Genomic DNA, 17,704 nt, shown 5'->3' on the forward strand with positions numbered 1-17,704 from the left:
ATAGGAGCACCTGTCTGAGTCCCACCTGCTCTGTTTTCAATCCAGCTCCCTGTTCCTGTGCCTGGCCCCTGCCACCCACATGGGAGACCTGGATGGAGTTCCAGGCTCCTGGCTTCAGCCTGGCCCAGACTTGGCTGTTGTAGCCATTTGGGGAATGAACCAGTAAATGGAAGACTCTCTCTCTCTCTCTCTCTCTGTCTCTCTCTTGTCACGCTGCCTTTCAAATAAATTTTAAGAAAAAAAAAAAGGTACCATGGGATTTTGTTTGTTTGAAAGACACATAGAGATACAGAGCGAAAGCCCATTCAGTCCCCAAATGCCTGCGATGGCTGGGACAAGGCCAGGTGGAAGCCAGGAGCTGGGGACTCAATCCAGGTCTCCTCTGTGGGTGGCAGGAACCCACAAGTGAGCCATCACCGCTGCCTCTGAGGTCTGCATTGGCAGGAAGCTGGAGTCAGGAGCCTTAGCTTGGGATCAAACCCAGGCTCTCCGATGAGAGATGTGGGCATCTTAACCAGACCGAGCCAGTAGGCCACGTGCCTGCCACCGCTGTGGGGATTTGGACGACCTGCTCCTGCAATTTCCTTGTGCCCCTGGACTTGCTCAGGCCTGATCTCACATGTGCTATTTAATAGTAGAAAGCTACCGCACGGGTCCAGTTGTAAATGAGGTGGACTGGACAGTACCCAGTTCTGGCTGCAAGAGCCGTGTGGTGCCCTACACTCTGAGTGTACCACGTTCAGCTGTGAGCCGGGGGTGCTTTTAAGTGAAGGGCAGTTATGGGCCTGACTTACAGCAAAACCTGAAGGGTGTGTCGCTTGGCCGTGACTCTCCTGTGGGAGCTTGTTCATACCGGATCTTTCTCTGCCAGTCATTTCCGCGCCCTAATGTTCATGTCACAGGGAAGTTAGCCCTGCAGCCTGCACCTGCCTCAGGCCTCACCTCAAATGCACAGTCTTGTGGGTGGGCACAGGCCTAGTGGTTAAGCCGCTCTGACTCCAGGGTCCTGCTAACAAGGCCCCGCGAGACCATGGTGATGGCCCCGGTAGCTGGGTTCCTGCCACCACGTGGGAGACCGGATTGAGTTCCCAGCTTTCAACCAGCCCTGGAGGTTGCAGGCTTTGAGGGAGTGAACCAGCAGATACAGCTCCCTCTGTGTCTATCTCTCCACCTCTCAGATAAAGAAATTAAAGGTGAGAGATGGAGTCTTAGCCCAAGCCAGGTGTTTGGCCTGCAGCCCATGACAGGGTACCTGCGGGGAGAGACCTGGATTCTGCTCCCAGCTCTGGCCTGGCCCAGCCCTAGCTGTTGCGGGCATTCGGGGAATGAACCAGCAGTTGGAAGCTCTCTCTGCTCAGATCAATCAATAAGGAAATACTTCATAAATTTGAAAACAATTTCTAGTCTTCAGGGTTTCCCAGTCGGTGGCAATGCGGGCAGTGTGGTCTCCAGGACGCAGCCTGGGGAATCCAGAGCCCGTCAAAGATTCTGCCTCTTCATAGTAGCTCTGGAATGTCTCTCATTGTGTTTATTTATCTTTTTCATTTATTTGGAAGAGAGACACAGAGATCGCCATCCACTAGTTCACTCTCCAAATGCCTGCACCAGCTGGGGCTGCACCAGGAGCCAGAACTGGGAGCGCCATCCAGGTCTCCCAGGGGAGTAGCAGGCAGGAACCCAACTAGTTGGGCCATCAGCATTAGCGGGGAACTGGCCTCAGGAGTGGGGCTGGGGCTCAGATGCGGGCCCTCCCGCATGGGACGCAGGCGTCCCAGGCGATGTCTCAGCCGTTGTGCCGAGTGCCCACCCCTCGTCTCTTGTTCTAGAGGAGATATCCTGACATTCCTGGGTCCCCTGGAAACTCCACTGGCATGGCACAGCCCTGGCTGTCTGTGGGACACCCTCCTATGGCAGACTGCCTTGGTCACAGCGTCCCGCTCACGGGCCCGATGACTGCCATGGCATTGAGATAGTGGGCCCAAGTTAGTGTTGGAAATGAGTCGTGCTGTTTCGTGGCCCAGCAGACTGCACTTTGACGGCCCATAGGGCCCTCAGGTCACTGTCCCTGCTAACCCAGAGCCAACGATCCCTGACCATCTTTACTTAGTGGAACCGGAGAGAGAACAGTGGAGATAAAAGGTTCCGCAGCAGCCCGGGAGGCCTTGTTCAAGGCCACGGCTGCTAGGTGAGGTGGGCTGGGTCAGCAGGGGCTGGCTCCGCCCCTGCAGCTCTGGGGATCCTGCAGTTAGCACACAGGGTTGATCCCGGGGCCCCACGGCACCCACGCAGGCCGGGACTCTGTCACTGTCACTGAAGCCCACCTAACGCTGAATCCTTAGGGATGGTCATCAGCTCACAGCCAGCGTTTTCCTCCTTCTCAAGTAGAGCTTGGTTCCTGCTGGAGGGACATTCACAGGCTGTGCCTAGGACCCGGTCACTGAGCCCTTCCTCCAGGGGACCTGGATTCCCACAGGTCAAATGGACTGGGGACTCCGGAGAAGGCTGTGAACCCCCATAAGGAAAACTTGAACCAGGTTTCTGCCCTACGGACCTCGTACAGTTTTCCTACTTATTCACATAAGAGCTGGGGTGGGGGCCTCCCACCTGCCGCCACGATCCAGGAGCCTTCACCCCAACCCAGCCGGGCCAGCGCCCCCACGGCCACTGCTCCCCTGGCCTTTGTTCTAAAAAGTCCTGCTCTGAAGCCCAAAGCCACCACCTGGCCCCACCCCTGAAGGGACTCATTCCCACTGAGCCAGACCCCGGTGGGCGTGTCCTACACCATGTCCAGTCTGGAGAGGAAAACCAGCACGGAGCCCCGGGCATGGTGAAGGGGGTGGGGCAGAGAGGCCGCTCCCGCAGCCCCGTCCCTCAGCCTTCCTCCTGGTGGGGCCCACGCCTCGGCTCCTTGTGTCGCTGTTGGCCATGGTTGAGTCCATTTCCAAGTGGCCAGCTCAGGCCTGTAGAGCCATCCCAGGTGCCCAAGCCCCAGTCCTGAGCGTGCACAGCCACATCCATAAATACGCTCTGATGGCACCGTGCCTGTACAAGAGGGCAAGATTCTGAGACTTCCCCCATGCTCCTCCTGGGGCAGGCCCTGGCCCCGTGGCAATGGGAGGGATGGGTGGGGGTCCCCCTGGGAGGAGGCACTGAAAGGGGTTGATGCTGGGAAAGTCTATGTTCTTGAACTGAAGGTGGGGGAGGGGCTGCCTTCACCAGGGAAGGCTCGGGGGCTCCGATGTTCCAAGTTCCATCGGGATGCTCCCCTCCCATGCCTGGGGCCTCCCTTCCTGCTTCCCCAGGGGCCTCCGCTGGCATGAGAGATTGCAGGGGTGCATGCTCAGCTGGCACCTCTTTGAGCAGTGGCACCTGGCCCGGTGGCCGGCAGAGATCAAGGACCCCTTCAGAGCCACGTGGAGACTTTCTCAACCTCCACCCTTGAACTGAGCCGGGAACGCCACCTGTCCTGCTCTTTGTGTGCGTTTCCAGGGTGACCAGCCGCACCGTCAGAAGCCCATGCCACAGTCTGTCACTCGCCCTGCGTCACTGTTGTCACCATAGAGACCACTCAAAGGCTCAGCTTCTCACCCCTGCGCTAGGCCAGCGCTGGTGACACAGAGCGGAGCTGCGAGGCCCCTGCAGCGGCTGTGGCGCCGTCACGGAGGGGGCTGGTGCCCAGGCGGGGGGCTATTTCCTAGTGCTGCCCTGGTCCCTGTGACCACGGCTGCAGCTGGGGAGGAGCGAGATGGGCCCCTCCCGGGAGGGTTTGCGAAGGGCTCCGACCCCGTGGTGGCAGAGGCAGGAGAAGCAGCAAAGCCCAGAGGTGCTCAGGGCCAGCAGCAGCAGCGAGGGAGGGGCTGGGGGACCCCAAGAGCCACAGCCTTGGAAAGGGCAGCCTCAGGGGTCCAGGGCGGAGTGGGGAGCAGTGAAGGGGCCTGGCAGTGAGAACCTGGGGCTCCACGCCTGTGTTACAGATAAGGAAACTGAGGCCAGGCTGCCTGCACGCAATCCAGCAAATGGCCCAGAGCAACTGCTCTGCATGTGTGTGTGGGGTGCCCTGCATGTGTGTGTGGGGTGCCCTGCATGTGTGTGTGGGGGTACACATATACGTGCTGTGTGTGTGTGAGTACGCTGTGTGCGGGGTGTAGCTGGTTGTGGTATGAGGTGGGGTGTGTGTGGTTGTGTGTGTAGTGGGAGTTTGTATGGGTGTGTGTGTATGTATGGGTGTTTGTTGGGGTGTGTGTAGCTCTGTGAGGCCTGTGCACACGAATTTGGTAGGGGGAAGAACAGGCCTGCCTGCAGCAGAGGGAGACGCCCCCGCTCTGGGTCTGTGGCCGGCCTTCCTGATGTCTGTGGCATGCAGGCCAGGAGAGGCCCAGGTGAGAGGCAGGAGCACACCCCGCCTGGGCACTGTGGACAGTGGGACCAGGGAGTGGCTGCAGGAGGCAGGGCCGGGGAACCTGAGCCGGGGCCGCAGTCCCAGGCCAGGGCAACCACGTGAGGGCTGCAGCCAGGCGGGGCGGCCTGACTGCAGGAGCTGTTCCCTGTCCCCCGTCTCAGAGTCTCCCACACTGCACACGCCCACCGGGGAGGTCAGGAAGCTCCAAAGACAGGCGGCCAGAGATGAACGTGCTCACAGGGCTGACGTGGGTAAAGGCTGGCCTGGTGTGCACCACACAGGACACCACAGCAGGTCCCACGGAGCTTCAGTGGTGCCACAAGGCCACACTTGGCTGCCGTGGGACCGTCCGCCGGAGCAGGCAGTGCTGGGCATGGGTTGGGGTCTCCTCTGCCCTGGCTCCTGTAGGAGAGCTTGTATCTAGGGGGCAAGGGGCATGGAAGGCCCTCAGTTAGCCAAACGGCTCCCATGCAGGCTTCCTCCACCTGTGGCCCCTGAGCGGCAGAAGGGGGTCTCTTCGATGAGATGTGGATTGGCTGCTCCATCCCAGAAACACTCTGCCGCTCCTGCATGCCTAGGGCACACATTTTATCTTCATTTAAAAAATTATTGTGGCCAGTGCCACGGCTCACTAGGCTAATCCTCCGCCTTGCGGTGCCGGCACACCAGGTTCTAGTCCCGGTCGGGGCGCCGGATTCTGTCCCGGTTGCCCCTCTTCCAGGCCAGCTCTCTGCTTTGGCCCAGGAGTGCAGTGGAGGATGGCCCAGGTGCTTGGACCCTGCACCCGCATGGGAGACCAGGAGAGGCACCTGGCTCCTGGCTCCTGGCTTTGGATCAGCGCGGTGCGCCGGCCGCAGCGTGCTGGCCGTGGTGGCCATTGCAGGGTGAACCAACAGCAAAGGAAGACCTTTCTCTCTGTCTCTCTCACTGTCCACTCTGCCTGTCAAAAAAAAAAAAAAATGATTTTGAGGGGCCGGCGCTGTGGTACAGCAGGTTAAAGCCCTGGACTGAAGCACCAGCATCCCATATGAGCACCGGTTCAAAACCCGGCTGCTCCACTTCTGATCCAGCTCTCTGCTATGGCCTGGGAAAGCAGTGGAAGATGGCCCAAGTGCTTGGGTTCCTGCACCCGCATGGGAAACCCTAAGAAGCTCCTGGCTCCTGGCTTCAGATCAGCGCAACTCCTGCCATTGTGGCCATCTGGGGAGTGATCCAGCAGATGGAAGACCTCTCTCTCCGTCTCTACCTCTCTCTGTAACTCTGTCTTTCAAATAAATAAAGCAAATCTTATTTTTTTAAAAAAGTGGTTAGAGCAACACATTTTATGTTAAGTATATTAACCATAATGAGGAATAAATAATTTTAAAAATATTTATTTATTTATTTGGAAGACAGTTACAGAGGGGGGGAGAGAGAGAGAGAGAGAGATCTCCCATCTACTGGTTTATTCTCCAAATGCTCAAAACAGCCAGAGCTAGGCTCATCTGAAGCCAGGAGCCAAGAGCTTCTTCCGGGTCTCTCACATAGAGAGGGGCCCAAGGACTTGGGCCATCTTCTACTATTTTTTTTTTTTGACAGGCAGAGTGGACAGTGAGAGAGAGAGACAGAGAGAAAGGTCTTCCTTTGCCATTGGTTCACATTCCAATGGCCACCGTGCTGCGGCCGGCACACCACGCTGATCCGAAGCCAGGAGCCAGGTGCTTCTCCTGGTCTCCCATGGGGTGCAGGGCCCAAGCACTTGGGCCATCCTCCACTGCCCTCCCGGACCATAGCAGAGAGCTGGCCTGGAAGAGGGGCAACCAGGAGAGAATCCGGCGCCCCGACCAGGTGCAGGCGCCACAAGGTGGAGGATTAGCCTATTGAGCCATGGCGCTGGCCCATCTTCTACTACTTTCCCAGGCCATAGCAGAGAGCTGGATCAGAAGTGGAGCAGCTGGGTCTCGAACCAGCGCCCATGTGGGTTGCCAGCACTGCAGGTGGCAGCTTTACCTGCTACACCACAGCACCGGCCCCATTAAATAACTTTTAAAATAAGATGCATTGACAGATAAACAGGGATAGATCTATGATAAAGCAAATATGGCATAATGTTAGCAGAACCTAAACAGTGAATGTACATGCATTTATTACAAATTATTTCAACTTTTCTGTATGCTCGGAATTCTTCATAATTAAATATTAGAAAAATTAGATTAGATATAAATATATATCTAATATATTTCATATGCCTAAAATATATTTTAAGATTAGATATAGCAGAGCAGTAGGCAGGGGCTGGCATTGTAGTGCATGTTCAGTTGCCACCAGCATCCCATTCTGGACGCCACCCTGAGTCCTGGCTGCTCTGCTTCCAGTCCCGCTCCCTGCCAATGCCCTAGGAAAGCAGCAGATGAAGGCTCAAGTACTTGGGCCCCTGCAACCCTAGGGGGAGACCCAGAAGGAGCTCCTGGCTCCTGGCTTCTGCCTAAGCTAGACCTGGCTGTTGCAGCCATTTCGGAATGAACCAGTGGGTGGAAGATCCCTCTCTCTCTCTTTCTCTCTTTGCCCCTCTGTCTTTCCCTCTCTGTTGCTCTGCCTTTCAAATAAATAAATAATCTTAAAAAAAGAAATAGGAATTTAAAGTAGCGCAACATTCCGGGATAAAAATTCAACATCAAAGGCCACCGCCACGTGCTGCTCTGGAGGCCTCGGGATCCTGCAGGCGAAGCCGTCGCCAGGTGAGGCCCTCAGACCTGGGCCTCCGAGCTGTGAGCCAAAGTAGACCTTCCCTTTGTGAAGTTAGCCTGCCTCAGGGATTTCACGATGGCAGCAAAATGACTAACATGAGGAAAGTCCAGTGTTCGGCACAGCAGCTCAGCTGCCACCTGGGACACCCACGCCCTTATTAAGAGTGCGGGCTCAGGTCCCCGCTGCTCCCCTTCGGATCCAGCTCCCTGCGAACCGCTGGGAAAGCAGGAGAAGACGCAAGTACTTGGGCCCCTGCCGTCCACCCGGAGACCTGCATGCAGCTCTGGCTTCCTGGTTTTAGTATGGACCAGCCCTGGCCATTGTGTCCATTTGGGAAGTGAACCAATAGCTATATCTCTCTCAACAGATGGAAGCCCTCTCTCCCTCTCTCTCACTCTCCCCTTCAAATAAATAAGCATTTAAAAATTTTTTGAAGGGCCAGCACTGGTGGCATAACGGGTAAAGCCTCCACAAGCAGCGCTAGCATTCCATATGAGTGCCAGTTCTAGTCCCAGCTGCTCCACTTCCAATCCAGCTTCCTACTAATGTGCCTGGGAATGCAGTGGAAGATGGCCCAAGTGCTTGGGTCCCTGCAACCAAGATGGAGACCCAGAAGAAACTACTGGCTCCTAACTTCAGACAGGCCCAGCTCCAGCTGTTGTGGCCATCTAGGGAGTGAACAGCAGATAGAAGTTATCCCTCTGTGTCTTGCCTCTCTCTGTAACTCTGACTTTCAAATAGATAAATAAACCTTTAAGAAAAGAAAATTCTAGGTGCTGCGGCTCACTAGGCTAATCCTCCACCTAGCGGCGCCAGCACACCAGGTTCTAGTCCCGGTCGGGGCGCCAGATTCTGTCCCGGTTGCCCCTCTTCCAGGCCAGCTCTCTGCTTTGGCCAGGGAGTGCAGTGGAGGATGGCCCAAGCACTTGGGCCCTGCAACCGTATGGGAGACCAGGAGAAGCACCTGGCTCCTGCCAACGGATCAGTGCGGTGCGCTGGCCGCAGCATGCCGGCCACGGCGGCCATTGGAAAGTGAACCAACAGCAAAAAGGAAGACCTTTCTCTCTGTCTCTCTCTCACTATCCACTCTGCCTGTCCAAAAAAAAAAAAAAAAAAAAAGGAAAGAAAGAAAGAAAGAAAGAAAGGAAGGAAGGAAGGAAGGAAGGAAGAAAGAAAATTCTAGGGCTGGCGCTGTGACATAGCAGGTAAAGCCACCACCTGCGGTGCTGGCATCCCATATGGGTACTGGTTCGAATCCCGACTGCTCCACTTCTGATCCAGTTCTTCCATGGCCTGGAATAGCAGTAGACGATGGCCCAAGTCCTTGGGCCCCTGCACCCACATGGGAGATCAAAAGGAAGCTCCTGGCTCTTGGCTTCAGATTGGCACAGCTTCAGCCGTTGCGGCCAATTGGGGAGTGCACCATCGGATGGAAGACCTCTCTCTCTCTCTCTCTCTCTGCCTCTTCTCTCTCTGTGTAACTCTGACTTTCAAATAAATAAATACATCTTTTTAAAAAAGAAAAGAAAATTCTTGGCCGGCGCCGCGGCTCACTAGGCTAATCCTCCACCTAGCGGCGCCGGCACACCGGGTTCTAGTCCCGGTCGGGGCGCCGGATTCTGTCCCGGTTGCCCCTCTTCCAGGCCAGCTCTCTGCTGTGGCCAGGGAGTGCAGTGGAGGATGGCCCAGGTGCTTGGGCCCTGCACCCCATGGGAGACCAGGAAAAGCACCTGGCTCCTGGCTCCTGGCTCCTGCCATCGGATCAGCGCAGTGCACCAGCTGCAGCGCGCTGGCCGCGGCGGCCATTGGAGGGTGAACCAACGGCAAAGGAAGACCTTTCTCTCTGTCTCTCTCTTTCACTGTCCACTCTGCCTGTCAAAAAAAAAAAAAAAAAAAAGAAATAAAGAAAGAAAAGAAAATTCTTTTGAGATCTATGCATACAAGGGATCTTCAAGAAATTCATGGAAAATGTATATTATGAAAAATTATTCATGGATTCCAAAATCTTTTGCACCAAAATAAACTTATCTTTTATTTCCATTTTCTATTAATTTGTGAAGTGCCCGCTTATAGGCAAGGACATGTGATTTACTTCTTTTTTTGTCTATTTCTTCCATTTTTTCCCCTGTATTTCAAGGTTTTTTTTTTAAAGATTTATTTATTTATTTGAAAAGCAAAGTTACAGAGAGGCAGAGAGAGAGAAAGAGACATCTTCCATCCCATCTGCTGGTTCAGCCCCAAAATGGCCGCAATGGCCAGAGCTGAGCCAATCCGAAACCAGGAGCTTCTTCCGGGTCTCCCACACGGGTGCAGGGGCCCAAGGACTTGGGCCATCTTCTACTGCTATCCCAGGCCATAGCCGAGAACTGGATCAGAAGTGGAGCAGCCGGGATTCGAACCAGCGCCCATGTGGGATGCTGCCAGTGCAGGCGGTGGCTTCACCCGCTACACCACAGCCCTAGGCCCTCACTTGATCCAGGGCACCCAGCTCATCTGGGCCCAGATCCCAATTTCTCCACAGTAATCAGCAGAGAATAAGTGTGTGTCTTTAAGTTGCTAAGTTTCTGGTAATTTTATTTACTTATTGGAGAGACACAGAGAGTGCTCCTTTCTCCTGGTGTACTCTTCAAATGCCCGCCATGAATGGGACTAAGCCAGGCTGAAGCCGGGAGCCAGAAACTCAATCCAGTGTCTCCCATGGGAGGCAGGAACCCAGTCACTGGAGCCATCACTGCTGCCTCCCAGGGTCTGCATTAGCAAGAAGCTGGAGTCAGGAGCCCAAGCCAGGGACCCGCATTCTGGCCCAGCGAGTTAAGCTGCCGCTTGCAATGCCAACATCCCAAACAGGCCCCAGTTCAAGTCCCGGCTGCTCCGCTTCCAACCCAGCTCCCTGAGAATGCACCTGGGAAAGCAGTGCACATGGTCCAAGTGATGGGTCCCTGCAGCCCCCTGGGAGACCCAGAAGAGGCTCCTGGCTCCTGGCTTCGGCCTGGCCCAGCCCTGGTCATTGCGGCCATCTGGGAAGTGAACCAGTGGATGGAAGATTCCTTTTGCTCCGTCTTTCCTTCTCTCTCTGTAACTCTGATCTCAGATAGTGAATGTTAAAAAAAAAAAAAAAAATCTGGATTGTGAAATGTGACTCACGTGTTTTCCCAAAGGTGGGTAAGCAAAAGTGCATTGTGTAATGGTAACAACAAAGCCGACGTCGGGGTGTTCCCCTCTCAGTGCGAGGGCCAGCCTGCTGCCAACTGCACAGGACTCCCGGGCGCCTGCTCTCCGCGCCCCCCCCCCCCCGTGCGTTCCTTCTCCCGCCTGCGTCCTTAGGATCACCCCCGCCTCCCTGGGTCGGTCTTCCCCGTGCTTCCCTTACACCGTAACTACAGTGCCATTCCACGGTAACTTCCATCTTTCTGCTTTTGAACCTTTTGCCGGCCGCAGCCCTCCCTGTGCATCTCTGGAATTCCGCTTCTTCCGCTCAGCACTGGATCGCTGTGACGCACACAACTCATTTTTTTTTTTTTTGACAGGCAGAGTGGACAGTGAGAGAGGGAGACAGAGAGAAAGGTCTTCCTTTGCCGTTGGTTCACCCTCCAATGGCCGCCGCGGCCGGCGCACCGCGCTGATCCGATGGCAGGAGCCAGGTGCTTCTCCTGGTCTCCCATGTGGGTGCAGGGCCCAAGTGGGCCATCCTCCACTGCACTCCCTGGCCACAGCAGAGAGCTGGCCTGGAAGAGGGGCAACCGGGACAGAATCCGGCGCCCCAACCGGGACTAGAACCCGGTGTGCCGGCGCCGCAAGGCAGAGGATTAGCTTAGTGAGCCGCGGCGCCGGCCAAACAACTCATTCCTTAATCGCTCTTTAAGTTTCCGTAGCGTGATTATTTGAAAATGTATTTATCCAGTTTACTATTGATGGGCCCTGAACTGCTTCTGGGAGTCTCCTGGCACCCGACGTGTGCGCTTCCCCAGCAGTGGCGCTGTCGGGTCACTAGGTGGGAACAGTTACTGGAAAACACCAACCTTCCTACCGGAGTCGTTGCACAAGCACAGAGCCTGCCGTATGTGCGTGGCATTCTATTCAGCCACTCAGTGAGCGGACCCGATGGTGGCTGCTGTGCACAACAATGCATTTTCTTCTTTATGTGATCTGCAAATGTCCCACACCTCATGCCCAAGCCCTTCAGCATAACAAGGCTGACTTAGGTCAATATTTATTCACACCTTTTCCTTTTTAAAAAGACTTGTCTTATGTATTTGAAAGACAGAGAGAGAGAGAGCGCCTTCCATCCATGGGTTTACTCCCCAAAAGGATGCAATAGTCCGCTCCACACCAAGCCGAAGCCAGGAGCCAGAAACTGGCGCTCACACGGGAGGCCAGTGTCACAGAAGCAGGGACGTAGCCCGCTGCGCCATGCCAGTACCAAGTGACAGCCTACTCCCTGTGGTGGCGTCTGGGGCAGGGGCAGCCTGGGGCCTGAGCCGCTGGCCCGTGGCTCTGGCCGCTCTCCAGGTAGGCAGGACCCCCAGCTGTGTCTGCTGACCACCTGCCGCCTGGAAGAAAACCCCACCCTGACGCCCCAGCATCCTGCAGAGCAGGGTGTGAGAACCAGGGTGAGGAACAGGCTCGATCTCCAGGCTGCAACGGCCTCCAGCGCCCCCTGTAGGCCAGGCGGTGCCCAGCCCCTCTCTGCCGCCGAATCTGTTCCCTCTGCCGCCCCGCACAGCCTCGGCTTCGCCTTCAGAGGCACCATCTTCGTGCTTTGGATGCACCCTCTGCTCCCCTGGGTCCACTCCACCTCCCCCAACTGACCCCCCAGCCCACGGGTTTTTGACTCCAGGAGAGATCGCGTCCCCCGCAGCGGCTGGTCCGGAGGGGCGTGTTGTACCGCATCGAAGACCGCAGGCCTGGTTAAGGGGTGAGTCTCAGCGGGGCGCCCTCAGCCCCGCACCGCTAAGGCCGCCTCGCCCTGGGTGATGGGCACTGGCTCTCTATGGTGCAGAAATCCGGGTTTCTCGGTGGAGGTTTGCCGTGTGGCCCACCCTACCACAGAGGAGCCGCGACCAGGGGAGCCACGCCAACTGCACGAGGAGCTGCCGCAGGGGTGCGAAGGGCGGCCTTGGTTAGCTCAGCAGCCGCCCGAGGGTAGGCCGAGCGCCCAGGGTGCAGGTTTGGACACTAAGAGGGGATGGGAGCCGGGCTGACCTTGCTTAGGGGACAGGCCCTTGGCAGAGAGTCCACGCCTGCCTCCGTGGCTTCTTTGCCCACGGCCCCACTGATTCGGTCTTGAGCAGCTGTGGCACAGAGAGACTCTCGCGACCCAGGGCATCAGCAGGGAAGGCAGATGGAATTAACAATCTGTGCCCGTGAAGCCGCGAGAGCAGGAGATACATCACCCGTGCTGCAGCCGCGGAAGGAGGACCCGGGAGGATTGCAATTCTAAAGGGGATTCGTCCGCGTCCCGGAGAAAAACAGGCCGCGTGCTCTTTAACGTCCCCGTTAGGAAAGGTGAGGCCCTTCAAGTGCCTCGGGTAAGAGAAGACGACACGCTGGGATGTCAGGGTGTCGCCTGCTCCACTGTCTCAAAAGAGGTCACAGTCGGGAGCGGTTCTGTCCCCGGGGACAGCCGCTGACTTGCTCGGCGTCATGCGATCAGGGCAGTGGGACCCGGACAGCCGAGGCGCGGCTTCCAGCTCCTGGGCTAAGATTCAAGTCTCACCGCAGAAAGAGGGATCCCAGGCGAGGCCTGCCCGTGCTGGGAATCTTCTCGAATTTTGTCCACCTCCTAAAGGTGGAGGGAGACGAGATGGCCACACCCGTCTTGGGGAGCAGCCGCCTGGGACAGGTGTCCTCTTGCAGTGGGAGCCCAGCGCCTGTGACCAGCCCTCCACCTCCCTGCTTCCAAGGCCCTAACCCCTGGCGCGACCACCAGCCAGCCGCTGCCCAGCCCGCCTCGCCTCCTCCACAGAAGGGACCCGCACGGCACCGCCGCGGCCCCGGGAACCTTTGCCTCCGGGATGGACAGGGCTGCAGCCCAGGGGACGCCTGGCCCGGCTGGCTGCTGGCGGGCCATCTGTCCCCAGGCTGGGGAGCCAGCTCCAAGTCGTCTGAGCAGTGCCCTCGGAGGCCCGCCTCGTTGCCTGGCAACCAGCAAGCCAGTCCCAGGGCTCCCTGCCGCTGCGGGTCGGGCAGGGCCTGAGCCCAGCTTGGCCTGCGGGAGGGCGAGGTGGGGCCCTGGAGGCCCAGGGCCTTAGGCTGCCACCCCGCCCCCAGCCGCCCACGGGCCCTTCAGTTTCGACCTCTGGGCCCAAAACGTTCACCCCCGACTGTGACAGCCGCTGCAGGGCGCGCCTGACTTTGTGGCAAGGTCAGACAGCTCTCAGCGCTCTGTCACGCGGTCCCGGGAGCCTCGTTCCCTCTCCCCGGGGGCCCCCAACTCAGCAGAGGCCCGAGCGGCTTCTCATAAGGAAAAGAACGCAGAAGGGACACAGCTGTGCACGCAGACCCCGCCTCCTCGCGGGGCTGTGCTCCTGGGGCCGTCCCGCTGCATCAGGGCTCGGGCGTGCTGCGGGCGCTCCGGCCTCAGATGACTCCGGGAAGCTTCGCCGCAACTGCTGTGTGGGAGGGCGGGGCGTGGGGGCGGCCGGGGCAGTCCACCCTCCAGGATGGCCAGGCACGCAGCTGCCTCCTCCAGGCTGGCGGCTCCGCACTGTCCCGGGAGGTGGGGTGCCAAGGGCCCGCCCCACCCACAGCCTTCCCTGCTTGCCCACGTGCCCTTTGTCCCGGCCGGGGGATCAAATGGACTCCTGGCTTCCTTAGGACTTACAGGAGGAAATGAAACGCGGCACAGGCTTCTCAGCCGAGTGTGCGTTCAGGATCCTCCTCCTGGGGACCTGGTTTGAAAGAGAATTGCCCAGGGACCAGCCCCAGAGCCTGCCTCAGCAGAGCAGATGCTGTACCCTGACCACGCGTTTTAAACACATTGCCCACCCTGGCCCTGGCCCTGGGAGCCTGCCAGCGATGCTGACGAACACAAGAGCACCTCAGGGTCAGGTGGGCCTGGGTCCAAATCCAAGTTCTACTTCTGTGGTAGTCTAGAGTCATTGCAGTTATGAGTGATGGACACCTGGAGTAACAGGGCTCTGTGGGGAGCAACTCGGACTAGACTGTTACTGAAATTAAGACTTATTCTATGCATCTGCTCTCCCACAATATGGCGCTGGGAGAGGAGTAAAAACAGCTTCTACACAGCTGCCTCTCACTAACTTGACAAGCTGCAGGAGCTGCTCCTGATTGGAGGAGAGCAGCGTACTCGGCGTGTGGGTAGCAGAGCACGGATTGGTGGAGAGGACTATAAAGGAGGAGAGAGACAACATGCACCAGGAACATCTAAGAGGAACACCTGAGGAACACCTGAGCAGCCCCCGAGAGAGCCAGCCGGCGGTGTGCCGCTCCCCCACGGAAGTGGGGAAAGTGGCAGGGGGAACCGCCCTTCCACGGAGGTGGAAGGGTCGGTAGCCAACCCGGGAAGAACCAGCAGCAAACCCAGGGAGGGCCGAGCAGACAAAAGAACAGTGCAGGGTCCTGTGTCGTTCCTCCACGAAGAAGGGGAGCGACATAATGGTGCCGTGACTCAGATATGAAGCCTAGGCAGGGTTCAGTGTCGTTCCTCCATGAAGAGGGGGAGCGACATAATGGTGCCGTGACTCGGATAGGGAACCTAGGAGGGAAGAAGCGGGAAGAAGTGGGAAAATACCGGAGAGAGAGACTAGAAGAGCCTAGGGGAAAGCCGGACGGAAAAGGTGCCGGAAGAAGCTATTGAAAGCCTAGGCATAGACTCGGATACGGACTGTGGGAAAGAAGTTAGGATTGAAAGCTAGGATTTAAAGTGAAAGCAAGAAGAAACTTAGACTCAGATACGGACTGCAGGTTGAAAGTGAAAGTGAAACCTAGAAGAAACTTAGACTCGGATATGGACTGTGGGGAGAAGCCAGGAGAAATGAGAGGGGAATATTGTTGGAAGAAAAGTTAGGAAACATACCGGGTAGAGAAAAATGTTAGGAGGATGAAGCCGCGGGGGCAGGCTGAGGCGGAGACGTAAGCTAGCTTGGGATTCGTCAAGTCAGCCCGGGGAGCAAAAGGCGAAAAGCTAAACCAGAGGCGGAGACATATAAGCCAGGTTGGAATCCGTCAGATTAGCCCAGGGAGCAAAAGACGGGAAGCCAAACCAAAAGGCGCAGACGTGAGCTAAGTTGAATTCGCCAGGTTAGCCCGGGGAACTTAGACTGAATACCGGTGGCGGAAACGTGAGCTAGGCTGTGTGATTCGCGGAAGCCGCCGCGTGCAGAGAGAGCGCGCGGGGCACAAACGGGGAGAGCTCACGGGGCGCGAGAAGGAAACGCGGGGCTAGCGCGAAGGCCGTGGTGCGGGCGCAAAGGGCGCAGAGACCGCGGAGCGCGCGAAGCCGGGAAGCAGCCTCGGGGCGGGCGCTGGGAAGCCACGGGGATAAGAGAAACAGAAATTTAGAAGTAAAATGAGAGAAATAGGAATGCTGGCAGATAGAAGTAAAATAGGAGAGATAGGAACACCCGGAGGTAGAGAAATAGAGAAAAATAAGGCCTCCCCACAACACGGCAATGAGAGAGCTTGGATTCGGTCTGCCTGATTAGTAAGATGATAAGCACCTGTGGGCGGCTGCAGGTCACCGAAGACAGGCACGTTATCAACACCAATAAGTCTCCCCACAAGATGGCAATGAGAGGGCTTGGATTCGGTTTGCCTGATTGGTAGGGCTTGTAAGCACCTGCATGCAGTTCTAGCAGAGCAGAGCATGCGCTGCAGGGCACCAAACACAGGCATGCATCAGTGCCTAAAAACCTCCTCACAACATGGCGAAGAGAGGACCCGGATTCGGTTTGCCTGATTGGTAGGGCTTGTAAGCACCTGTGGGCAACTCCAGCAAGCAGAGCAGAGTGTGTGCCGCGGGGCACCAAAGACAGGCGCGTATCAACGCCAAAAAATAAAAAGAAAGGGGGAATTGTGGGGAGCAACTCGGACTAGACTGTTACTGAAATTAAGACTTATTCTATGCATCTGCTCTCCCACAATATGGCGCTGGGAGAGGAGTAAAAACAGCTTCTACACAGCTGCCTCTCACTAACTTGACAAGCTGCAGGAGCTGCTCCTGATTGGAGGAGAGCAGCGTACTCGGCGTGTGGGTAGCAGAGCACGGATTGGTGGAGAGGACTATAAAGGAGGAGAGAGACAACATGCACCAGGAACATCTAAGAGGAACACCTGAGGAACACCTGAGCAGCCCCCGAGAGAGCCAGCCGGCGGTGTGCCGCTCCCCCACGGAAGTGGGGAAAGTGGCAGGGGGAACCGCCCTTCCATGGAGGTGGAAGGGTCGGTAGCCAACCCGGGAAGAACCAGCAGCAAACCCAGGGAGGGCCGAGCAGACAAAAGAACAGTGCAGGGTCCTGTGTCATTCCTCCACGAAGAAGGGGAGCGACAGGCTCTTAATAAGGTTGAGATGTATTTCTTTTATGCAAATATAGAGGGATACAGTTCAGGCTGGTACAGTGATGCCATGACCCTTAGGGACCTAGACATTTTCTTGTTGCTCCTAAATCTTCCACATTCAGCTTTTGCCACATGATCCAAAATGGCTGCTCCCATTCCTGCCATCACACCTGCATTTTATCCAGCAGAAATGAAGAAAGGGCAGGAGAGAGGCACAATCCCTTTACTCTGAGACAACTCCTGTTTATGTGCCTTTTGCCAGAACTTGGGAATGATAGTTAGATCTGCTATAGTTTATTCCGGTGTTTATAAATGGTGATTTAAGGCACAGAAAGTAGATAAAACAGAGGGAGCTGGTGGTGCAAGTGAAAGATGAGATCAGCTCCCTTCGCGGTATCCTTAGTGAGCGCCAGTCACTGCCTTGAGTGCGCTTTTTTTTTTTTTTTTTTTTTTGACAGAGTGGACAGTGAGAGAGAGAGACAGAGAGAAAGGTCTTCCTTTTGCCATTGGTTCACCCTCCAATGGCCGCCGTGGCCAGCGCACTGCGGCCAGCACACCGCGCTGATCCGATGTCAGGAGCCAGGTGCATCTCCTGGTCTCCCATGCAGGTGCAGGGCCCAAGCACTTGGGCCATCCTCCACTGCACTCCCGGGCCACAGCAGAGAGCTGGCCTGGAAGAGGGGCCACCGGGACAGAATCCGGTGCCCCAACCGGGACTAGAACCCGGTGTGCCGGCGCCGCAAGGCGGAGGATTAGCCTAGTGAGCCGTGGCGCCAGCCCCCTGAATGCTTTATAACAAGAATCTGATTCTTTCAAACGCCTGGCAGGTTGGCCGGAGCAGGGAGACACAGGGCCTAAGCACGGCCTGGAGAGATCCGCTCTGCCCGCTTCTCGCTGAGTCGTTCGGCGCGAGCCGCCTGCCAGTGACGGGAGGCGGAGGCCCGCAGGAGGTGCAGCCCCCCAGGCCTGGCACGTTGCCAGCCAGACTGTCTGGAAGCCAGGGGTCAGCGGGGTGCCCCTCGAGACGGACACAAGTTTTGCTCAAGTCCCGTCCCACGC

This window comes from Oryctolagus cuniculus, chromosome 7 (assembly GCF_964237555.1).
Source record: "Oryctolagus cuniculus chromosome 7, mOryCun1.1, whole genome shotgun sequence".
NCBI lineage: Eukaryota > Metazoa > Chordata > Mammalia > Lagomorpha > Leporidae > Oryctolagus > Oryctolagus cuniculus.